Source organism: Tupaia chinensis, unplaced genomic scaffold (genome assembly GCF_000334495.1).
Source record: "Tupaia chinensis unplaced genomic scaffold, TupChi_1.0 Scaffold000355_1, whole genome shotgun sequence".
NCBI classification, from domain to species: domain Eukaryota; kingdom Metazoa; phylum Chordata; class Mammalia; order Scandentia; family Tupaiidae; genus Tupaia; species Tupaia belangeri.
The window spans coordinates 5,319,040-5,335,574 of NW_006159850.1; the positions used below are offsets into that span (position 1 = coordinate 5,319,040).

At 43.5% G+C, this 16,535-nt stretch overlaps 1 protein-coding gene across 2 annotated transcripts in view; it reads right to left on the minus strand.

The window, feature by feature from the left end:
- Positions 1-16,535, minus strand: part of CDH13 (cadherin 13) — a 1,127,839-nt gene that overhangs the window by 604,382 nt on the left and 506,922 nt on the right. The window lies entirely within an intron of this gene.

The following is a 16,535-nucleotide window of genomic DNA, read 5'->3' on the forward strand; positions in this document are numbered from 1 at the left end:
GGGGGATGGTCACGCCGCAATCCCTTCTCCTCCATTCTCCTCTCGGGATCTTGGGCACGCACGCACATGCGCCCAGTGTGAGTTTTAAGCCACCAGGTTTGGGACGTGAACCGCAGTCGACTACGTGGGAATCCAGCGATATAGCCATTATGCTAACTGTTGGTTCCCTCTCTGGTCAACTTTTGAAAAATGTAAAATAAAAAAAAAATGGCAATGAATAAAATTAAATTAAATCATCTAAAAAATAACGTGTGTCCTACCCATAAAAGAACAAGCAGGTACCAATGTGTAGGTAGGGGTAAAGATGTGTCCGAGATATTTTGCCCTTAACGCTTACCATACTGTGAGGGGATCACTGGATTTGGTTTTGAGGCCTATTCTTTTATTTATTCATTTATTCATTCAACAAAAGTTCCTTAAAGCCTAACCTGCTAGATACATACTGGGTACCAAGGATAAAACGGTGAGCACCAAAGACTAAGTTTGTCCTGTCCTGGGGTCTGCAGCCTAGCATGACAGAAGGACACTGAACAAGAAGTTGAACGAGTGTAGTGTTTACTTAATCACCAGTGTGATCAGCACTTGGAAGGCCAGGGTAGATTCTGCAAGTGAGGAAGAACCTACCTAGTGTGAGAGTGAAAGGAAGTTCCCTCAAGGAAGTATCCACACTGAGACCCGAAGCATCCGTAGAGTCAGCTGGCTGATGAAAGGTCCAGACAGAGGGCCAACTTAAACAAGCAGCGACTCTGAAGTTATGCTCTCCCACCATGAACCTGTGGGTTCAGTGAGTTGCTCTCTCCCAGTAAAACGGGGTTATCTGAGTCGCACACATGTACTAGTGCATTCCCACTTTCTGGGGCTCTTCAGCCAGCTCTTTTCCATTCAAAAGATGGGTTGGTCCTACAAGGTGCACTGACTCTAGGGGAGCTCATGGGGCTGTCCATTGAGCTCTGAAGTTGAACGCCCAAGAATGTTGCTAAGAGCTATGGAATCCCTAGAGACAGGGTCAGTCTCAGTAACAATCCAATAGAGAAAGTGAACTCCGATATCAATCACGTTGAGCTTAAACTGAATCTCCTAAAATCCTGGACATTCCCAAGCTAGAGAAACCATTCCCGGGACCTAAGACCAAAGACCAGCTATAGGCAAACAAGCACCAGAATAAGGACCAGATGATAAAGATGTTTCCCATCTTTGGGTTCTGGAAAAATTATTTTTCATCTTATCTATAAAGGAAGGTGTTTGGACCAGACCATCTCTAGGGCCCTTTCCAGTTTTAATATTCTATGATCTCTCTGAATCAGAGAAGAAGTAGATAAAAACACCACTACATATAAATACAACCAAGGAGCAACAATAGCTCCAAGATGGATTCCTAGGACTTAGGAAGGAGAATAGAGGATGCTTTGGAGACTGTGGTACACTGGGGACTTCAAATGAGGATAGATGTGCAAATTGTCTGTTTAACAACTGTGCATCTGCGGTCCAAGGCTCTTGGTCATTTTCCATGTAGCAAATCTTCCTTTATCTGGGAAAAACATGTGTCACTGAGTATTCTTGGTACCATAGCCTTGGGCCATTCCAGAAAGGCAGAAACAAAAGGAAGAAATATTGTGAGGTTTTCTTCATTTTTTTATATCATGTCTTAAGAATTTTTACATGATGGCTACTTAGTAATTTTTCTAATTGAACTTTCTGTCTCAGTGGAGAAGGGAAGATTGTGATTGGATCCTGTTATTGTTAATCACCAGGAAGAAGTGGGAGACCATGGAGTTTGACCATGGGTGAGTCTTTTATCATTATTGATAATTATTATTATTAGCAGTCCTATTTAAGGGAGGGCAATTCCCTAGCAAAGAGTGTTTACTAATGACATCTTAACTGAGAAAGGGAAAAAAAGACTTGGTTGTAAAGTCCTTTGAGTTGTACCTGTTTCTTGGGGTCCTGAATTTTTCACTCCCTGACTTATAAAATACCCTATTAAATTATTATAAATGAAGTCTGTTGAAAACAAAGAAATCTCTCCAGCTTTGGCCAATAATTGTCCCAAATTTTCCTTAAAGCCTGTCTTCCTCAGGATCTTAGGATAAGAAGGAGGAGGAGGCTCTCACAGGCCCCTTTCTGTGAATGGATCCCAGAAGCCCAGACTTTAGAGCCAACACAGTGACCTTCTCCAGTTATGCATGATATTGCTGACCAATTCTTTCTTCAAAATTTATTTTTTATTTTAATTTTTAATTTTTTTCTTTATTCATGATAAAGCATATGTATAAGCATAAGAGAGAGAGAGACACCTGCCACAGGATCTGGTTATGCCAGATCCCCTCCTCCACTTACGTGTGTGCCCAGCATGTTTTAGGCTGACCAGGCTAGGGATTTGAACCATGGTCATCATGTGAGATCCAGCAACCTTGAGCAGAGTTGATGTAACATGGAGCTGGTCTTATTTTTATTTTTATTTATTTATTGTTTAGACAGGATCTTGCTGCTATAGCTCTACTACCTCCGTCTCCTGGCCCGGCCCACGGGCATGCACTATCACAGTGGTCTTTTTTCAGATAGGGTCTCGCTCAGTCCAGCCTCCAGCTCATGATCCTTCTGACTTGGTCTCCCTGAACTGATGGGATTACAGGTGTGTGCCACTGTGTTCAGCCTGTAGGTTGGACTAGGAATCAAGCCTGGGCCTCCCGCATGGTCCCGGCCTGCAGAGCACAGCATCTCAGCAGCATGTGCCCCAGAGGTGAGCCCAGCAGCAGATTCTCAGGAACTCTGAAGACATGACACAGGTTCCTACCTAGGCTGACACTGACAGCCATCCTTCCTCCTAGGAAAGAAGCTGGATAGAGAATGCTTCTTTTCACCGCACTCCCACAATGCCCCATAGAGTGAGAGGAATCAATTAAAGTTTCGGCTTCTACATAACTACTGTGGCAACTGTCTGGAGAGTCTGTGAAAGCTGATCTAACAACTGCACATTGGCTCTCCACCCTGCAGAAGTGTGCAGATACCTAGGCAGAGGCACCCTCAACAGTGGCCACTGTTCACTACTGGGAATCGTTAAACCTGGAAGTGACTCAGACACCCTCAATGGCAGAAAGGTAGTGTGGTGCATTCAGAAAATGGAACATCAGATAGCTGCGATTCTACCAGACTGTAACAGCACAGATGAATCTGACTAATGTGATGTCGAACATAGGGGCCCACCAAAAGCTACAGGGTGTGAGATTTTTAATGGCCAGAGGGTAAGTGTGCCTGCCAGAGACACAGAGAGAGGGAGAGGGAGAAAAAACTCCCAACAGGCTGTGGGCACTCTGCAAGCCCTTCTCCATTTCTCCTTGTCAGGATTTTGGACACATATGCACCTGACATGTTTTTCAAGCCACTGGGACTAGGATTCAGACCATGCAGTTGGCCCTGTGGGATATGGCACCGTTAACTACTAGGCCACTGGTTAGTCCAATGTGCACTTTCAAAGTAGAGAAGCATAACCCTGGGACATTGACAGTGATTGCTTCAAGTGGTGAAATTCAGGGAGATTTTTATGTTATTATTTTTAAATGTATATTTTTCTCCAAAGTATGTATGTATTTATTTATTTATTCCTCCCTCCCTTCCTTCCTTCCTCCCTCCCTCCCTCCCTCCCTTCCATGAGTGAGACAGACATGAGGGAAGAGAGGCAGTACCTGCAATGGGATTTTGATCAACTTCTATGAGCCCCAGACCATGGGCATGTGGACACCAGTCACTGAGGAAGGTCTCCAGGCACAAGCCAGAAATTCTCCCATCTGGGTCAGCCTTCTAGAGCATCATGTTTTGCTGCTGTGTCACAGTCAGGCCCCCAGGTCTTACTCCAATTTTTTTTTTTTTTTTTTTTTTTTTGGGAAAAACCATGTATTTCCTTTATAAAAAGAAAAAAACAAGGGAAGTCAGAGTTGTCCCATGGCACACAAGGAATGCTTTGTAGGTGCAAACAGCCAAATGCAAGCACCACTTGTAAGGAATTTCAAATGGTCAAATAAATGAACTAAAAATGGAGCAACACGGGACATGTGAATCGTGTAGACTGAAACACAGCCAAACATCAATATTCGAAGAAGAAAAGACTAAGAAGAAATGTATTTAGAATGAATTGGAGGCTAGAAGGCCAATAGTGAACACATCTGTTAGGCATTTCTGAGTTGGTCAGAAAAAAATAATCAAATCCACAGCAAAGAAGGACCATAGGTTTTTTTGCTCAAACCTGGGAAAACATGGGGAAAGGATGTGTCACCCTCAGGTGTTCCCACAAGCCTGTGGTGGAGGAAAAAGGAGTCCATTCCCGGAAAGCACAGTCAGCTGTCCCCGGCCTGCACCTCGCCCAGCATGCACCTCACCCACACACTTGCAGGTGGAGCCGTTGCCTCTGGGAAGAGTTCTCTGACTTCAGAGAAGTCACAATGGCCTCAGCCGGGGGGAGGTGGAAAAAACAGTCCCTCCAGTCTAGGCCCACAGCAAATGCTATGTGGTAAACTCTGGATCCCACAGGACTGAGCGTGTCAGCACCCCAGCCCCAAGAGCAGCTTGCAGAGCTGTGTGTGCCCAGGATCCTGACACGACAGAGAAACAGAGGAAAAGGGATTGAGGTGTCATCTGGCCTCACTGGAGGGACTCTCTCTCTTCCTCACTCTTTGGTGTGTGCACGAGAGCATTCTGGGGGGAACATGTTCTTTGACTTTCATGGCATACCTACCCACAGCCAAAGCCTTTATCCAGAGGGGCACCTCTAGGGCATCTCTCTTCGGTTTCCCTTGGAGGTACGTGCTCTGGCTAAGAGGGAATGTCCCCACTGTCCATTCACCCTCCACTGCTTCCAGGGTGCCCACAGCAGCTCCCACCTCTGTGTCTTCTCTCAGTCCCCCTGCCTCTCTCCGGCCCAGCACCCCTTCACTGCCACCTGGACGTCAGTCACAGCCTCCATGCTGGTGTCTCCTGCTCCTGGCTTTCTCAGCCTTCAGTGGTTACCCAAGGCAACCAGACTTATCTTCCTTCAATGCAAATGTGATCATGTCAGTCCCCCACTTATAACCTTCAGTCTACTGTAGAGAAGGACCAAACTCCCTAAGGTAGTTTTTCTAGTTCTTCATGTCCTAGCCCTTAATTCTTCCCATAATTTTATTTGTGACAACTCTGTCCTCGGATTGCAGCCATATATAATTATTCTCAGCTTTCCAGACTCCACTGCCCATCTCTGGCCCCAAGACACGGGATCATGCTTTTCCCAGCTTCAAGAGAACTCTCTTCCCATCCCACCACACCTTGCTGGCTCTCACGCAGAGTTCAGGAATCCTCCTGGGAGTCACCTGCTCTGCTTTGATTTCCCCCAAGAACCCACGGTCCTTGTCTCCTCCTCCTGTTCACAGGTCACCCTCCTGGAATGGGCATTCTCTGAAGGGAAATCCATAAGCAGTAGGCAGCAGTGCTGGGCACAGACGGGACTTCAAAAAGGGGTGAAAAAATGGAATCAAAGTACATGTTTATTTTGAGCCAAAACATTTTGAAATCCATGCAGTTTGTTCATAATACACATTTTCCATAAGCTTTTAGGAGACCCCTCAGAGTGGTTCACAATAAATCTGAACACTCATCTTTATTAAAAATAATAATAAATAATTACTTTTGAATAAATGGATGGATAAATGTATGAGGCCCGTGTTTTTAGGGTAGGAAAAGTGCTTCCTGCTTGAGTCCTAAACTGAGGCTCTTCTCAACTCTTAATCCAAACCACTTGGTACAATGGGGAACACAAGGATTTTCAGTGAAATGCCCACAGACGGGAACCGTGAAGCTGTAAGAAAGGGGTCTGTGTCTCCTCCATCGCTGCCTGCAGAGAAGGAAGCCCAGAAGCCTGGGAGGCCTTATTTCCAGCTACCCAGCCCCACCCCACACCTCTCCCAGGGTCTCTATGTAGAGGTGGATCTAGTTCCCCACTATGGAAGGAAATAAAGGGGTTCTTCATTCATCCCTTCTCCTCTTCAACAAAACCCTCTCCTGCCTGTTTCTGTCTCCACCTCATTCTTCCTGAATCTCCCTCAAAGGTGGGACTAGAAATCTGCCCATGAAAGGGCCAATCCATTCCACGGCGCCCTGGGCCCACTCCTCCATGGCCCTTATCGACTGAGTCACCTGAAGCCTCATCGCCGAGAAAAACAGGCAGTGACATCTCTTAATTACACCAAAGTTGGCTTTTCTGCTTTCGCTTTTGTTTCTGCTGGCTCCCTTTGAACAGGGTTGTCAGCAGAGATACCAACAAAAAATGTGTTGTCTGAAGCGAGACTGTGGCTTTCCTTGCCAGAAGAAAGCTGTTTTCTGCTTGTCAACACGTGGTCTATTTGTTAAACCGAGACACGACCTCTGGCCTTGGCTCAGCATGCAAACACGCACATCAATAATGTTGGTGAGGTTAACCTCGTTTCTCCTCACTTCACAGAGAATTTCATCTCTCCTTTCCTCATTCTCCAGGTAGAATTGGGACAACAGGCATAGAATTTGTCAGCCTCAGGAGACTGACTTGAGGGATCTCTGTGCACAGGAGGAGAGACTGACAAAGCTGAAGAACAAGGGTCAAGGTCTGCTTCTACCCTGCTCCGGTTGTATGACCTGGGACGCTAAGCAAGGAGCAGAGGTCTCCCAAAATGAGCTTCTGTCCTTGCCTGGACAAGAAATCAAGACCTGGGATGGACAGGTGGGCAGCCAGCCACTATCCCAAGCTGGAGGATCCACTAAAGCAAAGCTCCCTAGGCCGCTCCCAGCTTCATATTCTGGAAACCCCAAGGCCAGAGGTGTGTCGGAGCCAATTCTTACTTCTCCATGAATACTATTGAAAAGTAGTGAGGAATTTTGTAAGTTGGTAACTTGGAATGGGTCACTGTGGAGTATTTATACCAAAGCAAATGGCAAACACACCACATCAGGTCCCCCTGCTCCTGAAAGCCAGTTTACCAGCAGACCACTACCCAAGGCATCTGGTCTTGAACCCTGGTAGCTGAGACAGCTCCTAGCAATCTTGGTACCTACATCAGCTGCCAGACAGTCTCAGGAGATTGCCCAACCTCTGACAAAGCTGCACGTCAGCCAGCCAACTGAGGACTACTATGGGAGCAGAGTCCCTCTCCTGAATTTCTCTGTGGGGTGATGGGCAACGGGGAGTTGTACTTCTCATCTTTGGCTCAGCCCTGGCTTGTATGTCTCTTCTTTCTTCAATACAGCTATTTCTATGTCCTGTGCTGTTTTCAAATCCACCCAGACCCCTAGGCATTGTAGGTGGTAACACAGAAGAAACTCAACCTGCCCAACAACTCGATTTGTGCCACAGGTAGAACCATCATGCAGTGTTTCTGAGCCTCCGTTTCCTCAACTATACACTGGGGACACAGCATTGGTTTCCAAGGGCATGTGTGAGAAGCACATGACAATCTGTGTGAGTGCACAGCGTAAGCACCCATAGGTACTCTAAACACCCGAATATGTTAGGGTGGACGGGGCACAGATTTGGTGTCAAAGACTCCAGGTTTGGGGTACAGCACTGCCACTCTTTAACTGGGTGGCTTTGAGCAAGCTACTTAATCTCTCTCAATTTCAGTTTCCTCATCTGAGAAATAGGTGTGGTATTGTCTGTCTTCTAGAGTTCTCGTATAAATAAATAGAGCAACAGAGATATCTGTGTTTCTCTTTAAGCCTGTCAGTCATTAGGTGTTGAAGATTCTAATAGAATCTGAAAATTCCTTAATATCCTTAAGCCAAGGATCCTAATGCAAGTTGAAATTCCATATCTTTCAATGATCATGAATAATTAAACATAAATTCAGAGTGAGGCCAAATGTACACAGCAATAAAGTCCTGGGAAACTCTCAGATTGAGAACTGAGAGGATAAACTCAGGGTCCGAATATCATTTCCTCCGTAGGCTCCAATGCCTTCATTTGCTGAATGTTTATCGGGGAGGTCATTTCCCCATATATATGTTTGGCAAAGAACCAAAACGACTCAATTATGTTTTATCATTAATTAAACTTGCAGGAGGGTGACACTTCCTAATGGTGACTATAGTTTTTATTAGACTTAGCAAAAATAAGTTAGAACTGATTCTGTGAATAAAGATAAATGTTTTGACTGTTTTACATGGAAATGAAAGATCATTGTAAGTGTGAGCAAATCCAGAAATACAGGCATGTACACCTCTCTCTATTTATGTACACATACAAACACGAACATGTGAAGTCCATCAACATCAAATCTATTGCAACCTGCTAAGGATGCTTCCATGACATATGGTTGACAACCAAGCAGTATGTCTGGTGGCCTCATTGCCGCTGTAGAAAATTAAAATTTGCTGGAAATATCCAGACTGATCATATAATGGTCTGTTAATTCCATTCGAACAACAAACTAGGCCATGATCACTTTAATTAGTCAGTGACCAGTGAATGCTTACCCAACCAGCCATAGATACAGACAGAATTCAAGTCAAGGAGTATTTGTGTCCTTACTGTGTGTTAGACACTATACCAGGTCACTATGCTTGATGAATTACAGTTAATGGAAGGTAGGAAAGTACAAAAGGAACTCCGTTACTGCTCACAATTTATTAAATATCATTACAGAACTACAAACTAGAGAGAGAGGGGAAGAGAGAGAGGGAAGAAGAGATGGTTGCTATAGGGTACATGCCGTTGCTGGAGAGACAGAGAGACAGAATATGAGAAATACACCCCCTGCCTCCCCCGAGGGTGGTCATGGTAAAATCCCTTCTCCTCCATTCTCTTTTTGGGATTTTGGGCATGCACATGCACTCATCCAGCGTGGGTTCATCCTGCCAGGGCTGGGACTCAGCAGAGGCTGAACACATGGAAGGCCAGCCACTGTGTTGGAGTCCAGTCCAACCACTACATCACCCGTTGGCCCTGCTATAAACAGTATTTTAAAAATATCAGAGAGGAGACTAAATCAGAAGCAGACTTTAGAGCAGCACTATCCAATAGAAATAGAATGTGAGTCATAGAAACCATTTTAATTTTTTGGAAACCACATTTTTAAGAAGTGAAAGGAAAGACATGCAATTTTATCATACCATTATATATCTATAATATTTTTATTTCGACATGGAATCAGCATAAAGATTATGAATGACATACTTCTATTGTGTGTGTGAAGTTTTAAAATTCCAGTGTGCCTTTTACACTCATAGTTTTTTTTCAACTTGGGCATCATATTATTTAGCAAAAATATTGTATCTGCATTTAGATTAAAATCTATAATTAAGGGGCCATCAGGTGGCGTGGTGGTTAACAGTGCTGGACTCCCAAATGGTTGACGGTGGTTTGAGTCCCAGACCTGGCAGCTTGATTTCTCACTTTCTCTCTCTCTCACTCTTTCACTCTGCTCCCCCCTGGTCAAATTAAAATAAATAAATAAAGTTAAATAGAATAATCCTTTAAAAATTCTACAATTAAAAAAGTAGATTCACATGCCTATTGTCCCCAAAATTGAATTGAGTATTAATTTTTCAGTTTAAGTTAAAATATCTTAAAATTTAAAAATCCATTCGCTCAGCTGTACTAATCCCAATTTTTTTTCCTCCCTGTAGAGCATGTGTGCTTTCTGGAGAGAGACAGAGAGAGGGAAAGTAAGAAATCACCTCTCAAGGGGGATGGCCACACTGCAATCTCTTGTCTTCTATTCTCCTTTTGGGATTTTGGGCACACATGCACAGGATTGAGTGTAATTTTCAAGCCACCAGGTTCAGGACTCAAACCATGGTTGGCCATGTGGGAGTCCAGCACCTTATTCACCATGCCAAATGCTGGCCCCACAGTATTCACATATTCATAGCCACGTGGGGTTGGTGGCTACCATATAATACAGTGCAGACAGAGAACTTTCTGCAAAGATATAAATGCCTACTGGACACAGAGGCCTTAGAACATGCACCTGGACAGCCCTGTGGAGTGAGGATAAGAGGGTACGTCCTAGAAAGTGGGAAGGGTTGAAAGGCAGGGACATGGGAGAAGCACGTATACGACTGGAGCCGCCGGACATAGAAATAAACTCTGATGTGTATTTCAAGAAGATGTTTTGAGCACTGAGCCTCTAGGCACCCTAGAGTCCCTGTATTCTAATTTCTATCCCATACTCTAGCAAGCGGTAAGTTTCAGTCACTGCCTTAGAAAAAGGAAATGAAACAGATGTAAATGTCTGAGAAGAGTCTGTGTATTTACACTTGGATAAAGGGTGTGAAGTAATGGATTTTAAAAGGCGTGGGAGCAGATAGTGATTACATAAACTCATTCAGGCAATGGGACTGAACAAGTCACAGTGAGTTCGTATCTGAGGAGGGCGAGGTGGCGTGACGTCAGGGATTCAGGATCAGCTTTCTGACCCAGCCTCCGAGGATGCAGCTTGGCACCTGTGGGTTCTGAGTGAGGCAAATGACTATTAAACGGAATGAAACCCATTTGGTTCCAAGGCTGTTCAACTCCTTGGCATCTATTTGCATAGGTGGGTGTGAATGAGACGTACAGGGTACCTGGATGAAGGGAGACCTCTAACAGGCCATAAGTCCAGGACTCTACAGAACATCTTGGAACTGCGATAAATCATCCCTGTGTATGACTTAGCGTTCATGACGCAATCAAAGCAGAGTCCTGGTTGAGTGATTTTCATGCTTTGGTCTAATGATCTATGTTGACTCCCTTTACGAAGAGCTCATGGTCCAATTACATATTTCTTCCATTCTGGGCTCAAGATGTCCTTCTAAATGCCCATTCTACCAATTTATAGGAGTATAAAAAAAGGATTTTCAGTAAAATGTACTTTCATTGGTTTTGATGAAAAGGATTTGTGATGAAAGTGGAATCTCTAATAAGCATTTCATAAATGACTTGTCTTTCAAACTTAATATAAAACAGAATAAAATACGTCTCACAAAGACCTCCTTGCTGCCTCACAGATTTAAAGTCCCCTGCTCTCAATCAATCGGGCCCAAGAACTCAAAAATCTCTAAAGATGTAATCAAATATTTATCAGCCAAGTTGGTAAAACTGAGAAATTATTTATAGCCCAAATTTTGAAATAGTCACACTTTGAACGGGGAGGGGGAAAAGGGTGCATGTTGGGAACTGTATGTTTCTCTCCAGGGCACACACTCCCAGCTCCTCCCTGCTGTCAAGAATTCAAAGACAGGAAGGAAATCACAGGCTGAGGAAGTGTATTCGTGCCTTGGTGTTTTACCCTGTCTTCAGGAGCACAGAGATATTCTGGGGCAGAAGGCATTGGGGGAAAGTGCCAGATAATAAGAAGCAAACCCATTTCCTAAAAGCATGTAAGTCCATCCCCCTCCTGGACTCCCAGCTGACTGGCTAAGCAAGCAGCAGTGAAAGGAAGGTCAGGGTTGTAATAAGATTCCTTCTAAGGCTGGAAAGGCACTCCCCCTCCACCAGTTCTAGTAATTTAGCTACTTACCAACTAATTAATTATTTGGCAGATAGATACATTATGTATCACTCAAGACTCTGTCTAGTCCCTGGAGCTGCCTGCGTAGGCTTTCTGTGGATGTTCAGTTCCGTACGGCATGATAGCCAACCGAAGAGAACCCTCCACAGAGGTCTCACTTGCTGCAGCAGCTTGCTTTGATGCCTTTACCCTTTGGTATATGGATCTCCTTTCCTTAAAGGAATTCAGGTTGTGATAAAATACAACAATAAAAAAAGAAAACAAGCAGATAAAGGAATTCAGGTTGTGATAAAATACAACAACAATAAAAAAAGAAAACAAGCAGACACTTAGTCTTGAATCACCCTCTTAAAATGCAAGACAAATAAATGTGCTTTCATAACAGCAACTTAGTCTTGAATCACCCTCTTAAAATGCAAAACAAATAAACGTGCTTTCATACCAGCGTGCTCACTCTTGTCTTTTATGACAATTTTATATTTAAACTTAATTTTCCTCTTTTTATTATAAAATTCCCAATTCCACAGGAAAGTTGAAAGAAAATTACAGCAAGCACCCATATGCCCACCAGCGAGAGTCTGCCACTGTCATTTCAGTATATCTCCTTTATCATCTCTCTCTATATAATCGATCCATCCCTTTATCAATCCTATTGTGTGTACATTTCAAAAAGTTTACACTTAATTTGAATGTTGTTTTAAAGAGAAAAATTGCCAACAAGAAGACTTTATCCCATGGAATACGATGATCAGATTAGGCTTCAGTGGCCCCTGGGAATGCTGGGTAAGGGCACAGACTGAAATCTTAAAAGAGTGGCATGAAGCTTGTCTCTGCTCTGAACCAGCTGCGCTACTGTGGACAGTGTACTCTACCCCTGTGAGTCTTGTTACCGTCATTGACACACTGGGAAGTGATCCTCATGGGGTTGTTATGAGAATTCAACATAATACATGGGAAAGTACTCATCACAGTGCTAAATAATCACAAATAATGAATATGTGCTCATACTTTCCATTCTTCTGCAGTTCTGCGAGATCAAGGATCCGGTCTATTTCCTTTGGCATTAAATTTTCAGCCCCTGGCATAGTGCCTTGTAAATAGCAGATGCAGAATATATGCCTATTGACATGAATTGGGTTGAATTTCAAAGACTTTCCTCCTGGGATACAGGGAGTAGTTATTAATGGAGAAAGGCAATCATGGTGGGCTTCAAAGGCACAGGACGCAAAGTAAGTTCAGGAGATGAAGTAGAAGCAGAGGATGAGAGAAAGAGAAAGCCGAGGCTGCAACACAAAATATTTACATAACTTTTAGAGATGGAGCAGAACCCACCAGTGCCCTGTCTTCCTTCTCTGGACTCAACCTTCTCAAGACATAACAGCATCTCCTTCCATAAAGACTCTCCTCCAAACCTCAGAAGGCTGTTGTGTCTGTGTATGTCTTACAGGGCAGGCTGGATGTGCTGGGGGATTTACACCCCTGGGGGCAGTCAACCAATGACTGCTGAGAGCATAAATACCCCAGCAGGTGTATAAGTGCCTCAGCACTCTTCCCTGAGGGTGAGATAACCCTGAGTATGTTTTATACCAATACCTGTAGCTTCCCTAGGGGACTAAAATTCAGTCACCCACAGTGGTAACTGGTTTGGTAAACAAGCTTCTCAGTTGCCTGCCTTCCTTTTCCTGTCTCACTGCATTGCTTCCTTATAAATATCTCTCTTTCACCTCCTAAATGAGCTACTTGCATTTAATTTTTTATTTTTATTTTTATTTTTATTTATTTAGCACCCATATGCCCACCAGCGAGAGTCTGCCACTGTCATTTCAGTATATCTCCTTTATCATCTCTCTCTATATAATCGATCCATCCCTTTATCAATCCTATTGTGTGTACATTTCAAAAAGTTTACACTTAATTTGAATGTTGTTTTAAAGAGAAAAATTGCCAACAAGAAGACTTTATCCCATGGAATACGATGATCAGATTAGGCTTCAGTGGCCCCTGGGAATGCTGGGTAAGGGCACAGACTGAAATCTTAAAAGAGTGGCATGAAGCTTGTCTCTGCTCTGAACCAGCTGCGCTACTGTGGACAGTGTACTCTACCCCTGTGAGTCTTGTTACCGTCATTGACACACTGGGAAGTGATCCTCATGGGGTTGTTATGAGAATTCAACATAATACATGGGAAAGTACTCATCACAGTGCTAAATAATCACAAATAATGAATATGTGCTCATACTTTCCATTCTTCTGCAGTTCTGCGAGATCAAGGATCCGGTCTATTTCCTTTGGCATTAAATTTTCAGCCCCTGGCATAGTGCCTTGTAAATAGCAGATGCAGAATATATGCCTATTGACATGAATTGGGTTGAATTTCAAAGACTTTCCTCCTGGGATACAGGGAGTAGTTATTAATGGAGAAAGGCAATCATGGTGGGCTTCAAAGGCACAGGACGCAAAGTAAGTTCAGGAGATGAAGTAGAAGCAGAGGATGAGAGAAAGAGAAAGCCGAGGCTGCAACACAAAATATTTACATAACTTTTAGAGATGGAGCAGAACCCACCAGTGCCCTGTCTTCCTTCTCTGGACTCAACCTTCTCAAGACATAACAGCATCTCCTTCCATAAAGACTCTCCTCCAAACCTCAGAAGGCTGTTGTGTCTGTGTATGTCTTACAGGGCAGGCTGGATGTGCTGGGGGATTTACACCCCTGGGGGCAGTCAACCAATGACTGCTGAGAGCATAAATACCCCAGCAGGTGTATAAGTGCCTCAGCACTCTTCCCTGAGGGTGAGATAACCCTGAGTATGTTTTATACCAATACCTGTAGCTTCCCTAGGGGACTAAAATTCAGTCACCCACAGTGGTAACTGGTTTGGTAAACAAGCTTCTCAGTTGCCTGCCTTCCTTTTCCTGTCTCACTGCATTGCTTCCTTATAAATATCTCTCTTTCACCTCCTAAATGAGCTACTTGCATTTAATTTTTTATTTTTATTTTTATTTTTATTTATTTTTTTGCCATGGCATGTACACTAGGTAAAAACAGAAAGAGGGAAAGCGAGAAATCATCCTCCAGGGTGAATGACCATGCCACCATCTCTTCTCCTCCATTCTCATCTCAGGATTTGGGACACACATACACACATGCACATGTGGTTGGCATGATTTTCCAGCTGCTGGGTCTGGTACTCAAAACACAGTGGGTCATGTGGGAGTCCAGTTTCTTAACCACCACATCATCTGCTAGCCCCTGCATTTAAATTCTTATCTCAGGCTCCACTTCTGCAGGAACCCGAAGTCAGACAAGGGTCATGAACTTTTATGGCCACAGGGTTTCTTCTTCACATGACATTTAATACTAAAATCTAACATGCACTATTTATAAAATTAGGAGTGTTCTGATGTAGCCTATCTGTTTTTTCTGAGTGAGGCAGTGCTATCTGGAGCCTTGCCTCTTTGGTCTCCTTTCCCTTGGCCCCACTCCTTCAGCACTCACAGAAGACAGCTGTGTGCTCTTGAGTAGCTCTGCAGAACGTAGCTACTGCTGGAGCTGATGAGGTAAGATAGAAGATATAAAGAAAAGAATAGGATAAATGAATAAAAGCAAACAGGCGTGATGAGGAAATGTGTTCTTTCAAAGCATGGACAAACGATTTTTGCAAAGCAGTGTAGGTATTCTGCAAAAGAATTCTGGAGATTTGGGAGACTATTGTACACTGTGACACTGAGAGCCTATCACACAGAAAAGCAGGTGTTTTGTGGAGAATCTACGTTGAGAGGTAGAGTGGCCAAGATATCAGGGGCTAGGAAGAGGTGAGTCCTGATTTAAAACAAACTCACTGTTTGAGGCTGAAACAATGCAGGAGAAAGCCCCTGGTTAGCTGCATGTGTATTGAGTCATTTAACAGCTCAAGGAAAGAAGCCTGTGAAAACCACCAGAACACACTCAGGAAGACAAATGTAGAAGTAAAGAAAACTGCAGAAAGGCTACACAACTAACTGTCTAAATCTATAGATCAGTTTAAGCAGGAAAAGAAATGCTAATAATAATTTTGCCAGGATAACTCGTGCAAACTGAGATTTTCCAGGCAACTGAGATATATAATCACCCTTATTATAACCTACTTAATGAAATTGCAACTCCAACACTGAAATTATGTATTAGTGGTGAGTAGGAAAGAAGAACATGGTTCAGGTCAGTCCTCTGTAAACTTTCAATGTTGTTTTTTAAAATTTATTTTAATTGTCATAGGGAGTGTGCACTCACCCCAGAGAGAGAGAGAAAGGGGAGGAGAGGAGAAAACACCTTCTGGTAGGATGTGGTAACATCACAATCACCACAAGCCCCTCTCCTCCATTTCTTCATCCTGTCAGCACTTAGGCATGCATGTACAGGGATCTGGCATGTTTATCAAGCTACTAGGACCAGGACTCAAACTGTGGATGACCATGTGAGATCTAGCTTTCTGAACCACTAGGTCATAGGGTTGCCCCTTACTGTTATTTTAGAGAGAAGAACTGTCAGGCCCACCTCTCTCACTTCAGTTCTTAAAACTCTCTTCCCTGCTTGCTGGGATGCAGCCACCCATACATGTTACCACTCAAATATACTACCTTCTTTTTCATCTCTAGGCCTTTGCACACACAGTTCCCTCTGTAACGAACGGTTTCTACCTAGGTCTCCCTATGGCTGTCCCTTTCTCACCCTTCTAGTCTTCTTTCAAATGTCAGTAACTCCTATTGGCCATACCAGTCATCTGTGTAAATTTGCCTCCTTTTTCTATTATCTGGTCCTGCCATTGGCTCTGTTTTTCCATTAACCTGTTTCTCATAAATGTTTTTCATAGCATTTGTCATACTCCGCAATTTTTCAATTTTTGAAAATATCTGTCTCCCCACTAGAACATAATCTCTATTGTCTGCTTGTTCAGAATTCTGTTCACCCAGTCCTAAGCTTGCAGTCCAGCATATAACATGTACTCCATATTTATTTAAGGAATTAAATAACAGTCTAATAGCACCAACCACTAAGATCATTCATTTAACTAA